We start from the raw sequence: 7091 nt of genomic DNA on the forward strand, positions 1-7091 counted from the left end.
GCTGGTCACTTTTCCTTTCCTACTTTCGTTGTTGTGGCGTTCACCCCGAGGTACTCGTCCCTCCACGTGCTGTCAGTTGACGTGCTGGATAAGAAGCCAACCAGCCCTTTCGTGAGGTCACCAACAACACCAAATTCCCGGCGCTTCTTACCATTGCTTTCGACCGTGCAGCCGTATTCCTTCACAATGTACGCGTCCTTCTCCTTCCAAGCAGCCAACACCTTCTTCACGTCCTCCAATTTCTCCGTCAAGTCCAGAAAAGCAATGTTGTACTTACCGTCCTCTGCAGCAGCAACCTCGTAAGAGCAGTACAGTCTTCCCTCTACTTCCTTCGATTCTCCCTCCTCCAATGACGGCACTTCGTCAGCGGCGTACAGCAGAGTGCTGGCGGCGACGTTCTCATTTTCAGCGGATATCGGCCCAACATCATAAATGCGCTGCATGTCCGTCAGCCACAAGTGAAGTCGGCCCGTTTCTTTTCCCGCCTCCCCGAAATATGCCGGCCGGTTGACGAGGATGACTCTCTGTCCATCGATCCTCGCGCTGACAAAGCCACCCTGCACGCCGTGCCCTGTACGATTCAGCGAATTGCCCCACACGCGTGAAAGAGTGCCGTATTCCTCCATCCACCATCTCCCCATGGCGCTTGACCAGTAAACCCTGCGGCTGCCGTCCTCACACGACGTCATCATGACGAGATCGCCGTCCTCCCATTCAAGAACCGCAGGCTGGATGCAGCCATCATCACTCGTGGCATTTGAGAACTCCCAATCAAAAGAAGATTTTTCTGCGAGGACAACCAAAGAAACTTTCTTTCCATCATGTTTCAAGGCTTGAATAGGCAGCGCATGGCGACTGTCGTCCTCCATCCTAATGCCTGCGCCACCACCACCCAGAAATTGTTTGTATGGTTCTGCATTGGCTTTGAAGTTTTTAGAAGGTCAGGAAAAATTTCGAGGTGGTACCTTGATCCCATCCAAACTCCTTTTCCTCACCACCCCGCCAACAAAAATCTGACCACTCGCGTACCTGGACGTCCAATATTTACCATCACCGACCAACTCCGTCAATGGATCCCCTGACTTGCCGTGGCCCCCAAGAACAGCCTTTATCTCTCCATTGTCCACAATAGAAGTTGGGCACAACAGGCGGTAAACTTTTATGTCGTAATGATCAAACACAATGGCGGTTCCATTCGCCCATTTCTTTTCATTCACCGTCATCGACTTTGCAACAAGGCCAACATACAGTTCTTTATCCGTGGAGTTTGTGTAATGCGCTTCAACTATGGCCACTGCAAGACCATTCACGACAAGAAGAGAAGGTGCACGGAAAGAATCAAACGCTTGTGACATACTTTTGTTCTCCGAATCATCAAACGAATCCCCTTTCCTAAACAGAGTCGTCATTAAATTATTCTCCTGAGCGGCCTCAGCTTCCCAGCTGCCGCAGCACTTCATCACAACGAGGAAGAGCAGCACCGCAGAGTAGAAGATATGCCGGGACATGTTGGGCCTCTGCGGCTCACTCTCCCTTCCTCCCCTCCTCATGCCGCTGGATCCGGTCACGCGGCGACGGTTGTGTGTGCGGGGTGCCTTCACTGCAGCAACACGTGAGAGCATACAAATATGTGTGTGTGGGCGGTGTGTGTGCTGTTGGTCCTTTCAGTGCCTTCGGATTTCACAGTAGCGATTGGCGCTTGGTCGTAGCTTCCTTCCTAGCCTGAGTGTGTTTGTGTGCAAGAAATCAAATTAAAATATAAAAAGCATCAAAAAAGAACGTGGCAGAGGAGTGGGTGGCGCCACCATTCACGGCGTAACACATCCGCTTCGTCGTAACCGCCACAGTAATTACCCTCACCGTCCACAACGGACCAAAAAATGTGAGGCCACACACAGAAGCAGAGAAGTTGACGGTTGCGCACGGGCCAAGACGCCCTCCGGCAAACGGCACCAACCAACAGACAGAGAGGAGAAATTAAAGGCAAGCAGAATCCCAAGTGCTGCGGGATCCTTTCAAGCACCGCTCCCTCACTGTAGAACCTTTAAAGCGTTCCTCGCTGCAACATCCCCCACCACCCCCTCGGTGTGTCGGTGGATTTTCCCGTTCACCGGAAGGAAAACGGCGGGATGCTTCGGCAGTGGTCGAAGACACACAGAGCGCGCCGTCGACGCGATCAACGGGCGCAGACCCTCGTGAAGTGCGATCCCACAACCGCGATCCCTCCATCTACTCTCCTGGACGTGGAGGAGGCATGAAATGTCCTCCTCTCTACAGTAGTCCTGAAACGCAAAAAAAATCCGCAGGACATCCCGCGCAGCCACGGCCTCCTCAGCAGCCCGACAGTCCACGCCGCCGCACCGCTCCTCAAGAGGTCGCCAGGCCCGGTAAGGCAAGCAAAAGGAGACCAGCATTTTGGTCAGGGCGTCCAGCAAAGTGAGGCGCAGCGGTCGGGTAGGCGCGGCCCATCCACGTCCTCCCCTCAACGGACCCGCCACACAGTCGAATCACACACCCGAAAAGAGCCGTGGCGTCTAACGAAATAGCACGCGCAATAGCACCTCGTGCTCTCCTCAATGTGGTGTCGTGGCATACACGAGGCATCACAGGAAAGGGCAAATAGTTGCATTCCATCGGCACAAGCACGGAAGTAAGGCGCGCATTCTGCCCCTGTGAACTTCAATCCAAATCGTCTCGGCCACAGAGTTTCTGTCGCCGACCCTCAGGAAGGGCTGATGCACCAACTGCCGCTGACCGATCACTCAGCGACGCAACAAAAAGAGCCACTGTCTCTCGAATTCCGTCATCACCCATTCCTCCCATTGGGGGAAGGGAACGCAATGTAACGCTGTAGACGTGTCTAGCCGACAGAAATGAAGGAAGTGACTCCAGCCGCGGAACAAATTGGACGGATCCTCCTCCCGAATCCTCCAAAGGGACCGGTCGTTCAGCTGCCGAGGTTGACGGCGCGGAGGACAACACCTTGAATGTGTGGAGCACCGCAGCAACCTGAATATATTCTGCAATATCCGCGGCCAGTTCATGAAAGTACAAAGAAGGGACAGCAGGTTCAAAGGGGCGTGTGAACCCGTCAGTGATCACCCGCGCCGGAGGATCGCCACCCCCACCCTCCAAGGGCACCTCAACGACGTCAAATATTTCCACCGCATGGCACCCACAACACAATCGCGTGGCATAATGCATCGCCTTGCAGCACCCCATGCAATGCGGCAATCAAAAACCGTCTCGAACACGGCGTGCGACAAATATACCCAAAAAAAGAAGGCGCAGCAAATACCCTCCACATCTCAGCAGTTCCAATCATCCAGTAAAAGGCAGGAGCACCAGACAGTACCCACGGACTCACCGAATATGGCATCAAAAGGCAGCGAGATGTCAGATGCCAAGAGGCTCGCACTTCTCCCCCATGACACTTCCATAAATGAATGCAAATGCCGTGCCCTGCGGCCTCTCGACCGCTTCGAGGCAACGTTGCGGCCACATGGCGACGGCTCAATGTGGCTGGCGATCAGATCCAGTCGTCGCGGCAAAACAGTACAGAAAGTAGGGTGGTGAGCCCGCACATTCGCCCCTTTGGTGCCTGCTTCCACTGCAAGAGTGAAACACGTCTTCCCAACAGCCGCGCTTCGGGTGGCTGAAACACCTGTCCTCACACCGGCGATGGCATCTGCAAGCGCCTGTAATTCCTCAACACCGCCCGTCAGAAAAAAACCAACGGCGCTCAAGCCCTGCAGCCACGCATCCCTCGTAACCATTTACAAACTCGTTGTCCGGCAGAAACGCCTAAAAATAAATAACAAGAAGACCGCGCATTGCTGGCAAGGGACAAGAGCGCGTTGCCTCCATCCTGCAACGGAGAACTATGCCTCCTGCGTAACGCGGCCACAAGTACGCGGTGCACCAACACCGAAGCGGTGGGCACGTTGCCCCATGACCCTCCCCCTCCACAGGGGCCCAAGAAGTGCAACAGACCATCCTCCCATCAAAGAAAAGGCCCAATTGAGCGGGCACTGCAGTGTGCGGACCACACAAAAGGAACACCCTCAGAGAACGAATGCTCTTGAATGCCCTTCAGAAGGGACCAGCGGGTTGGCCGTGAAGCCAACAAACACCGGAGAGCCACCTGCTCTGCACGCATCCAATGACGCAATCGAGCGCGCAATCTTACAGGGCACACCAACCAGCCTGTTCTCGTCTCCGTCTGTGTGGGCACAACAGTCCTGCCATCATCCTTCGCCCTCACAAAGTATTCCACAGGGTCCTTTGAGCCAGAGACCACCACACGGCGATATGCCACCCGACGAGTGCTCTCCATACCGCACAAAATAAAATGATCCCACGTCGAGGACCGCAGTGAAAACGAGCATAACGATGAGCAACACGAGGGTTGTCTGTGCCCTAACTCATCACAACACTCTGTCCTCCGTTGGTTCAGGCCTCTGCCACACAACGAGACACAGATGTAACATCACTTACACGCAACAGAGTGAAATACGCAAGAACAGATTCATGCAGGACGCAACAACCACCAGCCCACTCAGCAGCTGTTGTGGTCATATTCTGTAAACCATGATTCACACCCACAGAGAAATTTGTTGTCCAGTTGCACAAACAATTGATGGGCCAAGCAACGTGGGCCCATGGGCGACAACGCCAGTCGATATTAGGCCTTGGAGCCGCCAGTGAGAGCCATTGATTGGAACAAACACCAAAGCCACCAGCGGCCAAAAAGAGCTGCGACAAGGCATTAGTACTTCAATCAAAGAAAGGATTCGTCTCCTCCAGGAAGAAGAAAGAATAAATAATATTTTTCCTCCTCACGGTGCCTTCCAGCAATAAAACACCATCATGCGATCCGCCCCTATCGGCATTACTCAGGAGCACGAGGCCTCTGCAATGTGTAGAGGGTCATGCAATCAAGCGGATAAGAGATGCTCCACGGCGGCAAACAGACTCCTCCCAGGCAACGCATCAACCAACCGCGAGCAGCATGCCTCTTCATGGACTCTCCGTTTTGGTTCCAACCGAGACGGAAGGCTTTCGTCGCTCAGCACCAACCCCGCGTTGCGACGTGTCGTCAGATAAAACAATTGAGGATGGCAGAGTGCATCATCGGGGAAGTCGCCCTCAAATGTGGGAAACGGCATCGCACCCGCCGGAAACAGGTGCGCATGATGTCCCTCCACGTCAGCCGCGCAGCCTGTCAGATGAAGAAAAATTCGGTGAAAAGGAAGTCAGCGCACTCACCTCCACCCCAGGCAGTTTTATCAGGAAGATCGAATCATCAATTCGGGGCTCCACACTTCTTGAGGGATATCGTGACGCTCTGACACGTCCACGTGCATTTCCACACAACGTCCTACTTCCTTTTCCCCCTCTGCATGCGCCCGCATCGTCTCTTAAGCCACATCAAGGACAGATTAGGTGGCGAGTGGCACCTTTTCAGCCAGCGCCATTCCATTCCTTAAAGCAAGGAAGCTGAAAGCCTCAAAATCAATGGCCATCAATCAGTGATGCCGTTGGCACAGGACCTCCTCGGGCCAACGCCACACACTTGTTCCGGAGCACATGTTGTCCCATGCCTCGCTGACGCCGCCCTCAGCATCCCCTACAGGTACACCGTGCACTCACTCCCAAAATATAGGTGTGGGCCACACCTCAAGAAAACTGCACAATGCGCCTGCAAACTGCCCGTTGAAAGTTGTCATTGTGTTGGGTGTCAGGGGCAACGCAATCACACGTCGCAGCTCCTCAGGAGATCAAAAAGGTGGCAATCAGCATTCAATTGGGATGGGCTTCGCAAACCTCTTGCGACTTTTGTACGATGGGGTGCTTCAGTGCATATGGGACCTTGACCGCGGGACGGAATGCCTATGCGCTCTAAAAAAGTAAGCAGAAACTCACGGGAGAAGGATACATAATATAGCGGAAGCAAGATGGCACGAACAAAAAAGAACGGTAGAAAAATTATATGGAGGGATATACATATGAAAATAGGCGTTGATCAACGTGTAGATATATCGATATGGGTATGAGCATAAAAACGATACTTTATTCATTGATGCATCTGTATAGATATGGATGTATCCCTTCGTTCCCCTAAAATTTGACAGATTGCTTGGTTTCCTGATTTATTGAATTGCCATTTTATTGGCTGCACATGTATGTAGATAGGCATTTAGATATCAGTACTAATATCCATTCAGCGCTGTTGATATATATATATTGCTACTATTCCTCGTGTCTTCTCAAATAAATACGAAGGCCCACACGCCAGCCACCATCGCAGAGCACGTCCGCCCAACGATCGGAGATGTGAAAGAGAGCCCCGGCACCCGAAGTGGGAGCCGCAGCGGAGGCCGTGAAGCACACACCACCGCTACGCACCCGCCCCGGGGAGAGCGCGGTGGCTCGATAATCCGTTGCCGCCAAGAATCAATAAAACAACAAATCACAGAACCAACCAAACATGGACGCCATAAATGAGAAAAGGAGAGGAGGGCAGCCTGCCAGGAGAAAATACGGCCTGCCGCATCTGCGAGGGGTCTCGTGCCTTCTCGCCGCGCGGAGATACTGCTGGGGCAGAGACCTTCCACTTCAAAGTGGAGACACACCAATATTTCCGTGAAGCACGGCTTCCCCACTTCTCCAATGTCCGCTCCATGCTTTTTTCTGGGCGCCTGCAGAGCCGGGCAGCGGAGTAAATGCCGACCTGCCCCTCCGCACAGTTCCAGTCGGCCGGTTTTCACAATGCCCGGTCGATGCCCGTGGCGTGCCGTGCGGTAGCTGGTCAGTCAGGCATTGCTGTGGCGCTGACACCCGCATGCTGGACGGCGAAACTAAACTGGTGGGGATCCCATCGGGCTGTCGTCACCGGGCAACGTGCGCCTTCTCGGCGGCCTGACCCCTCTGCCGTCGTGACATCAGCGACAGCGTGACGTTCAACAACGCATGTGTGTGCGTGCCACTTTGGGCTCACGGTGCACTGTTTCTCGGTGGCATTCTCCTCCTGTGCAGAGGCGGGGTTTCTGTGTGGGTTTGAGTTCTTCATGCGGAGGTTCAAGCCTTGC

The 7091-nt window shown here is 53.8% G+C and overlaps 2 pseudogenes, besides 1 other annotated feature; both read right to left on the reverse strand.

The window, feature by feature from the left end:
* On the reverse strand, positions 1–1622 carry Tc00.1047053507733.10 (annotated as a pseudogene; the record flags this gene model as incomplete).
* Positions 1–7091: a sequence feature (areas not merged during assembly with more than two copies in the genome that could not be assigned to a particular haplotype).
* Positions 2119–5940, reverse strand: Tc00.1047053507733.40 (annotated as a pseudogene).

Source organism: Trypanosoma cruzi, genomic scaffold (assembly GCF_000209065.1).
Source record: "Trypanosoma cruzi strain CL Brener 1047053516389 genomic scaffold, whole genome shotgun sequence".
NCBI lineage: Eukaryota > Euglenozoa > Kinetoplastea > Trypanosomatida > Trypanosomatidae > Trypanosoma > Trypanosoma cruzi.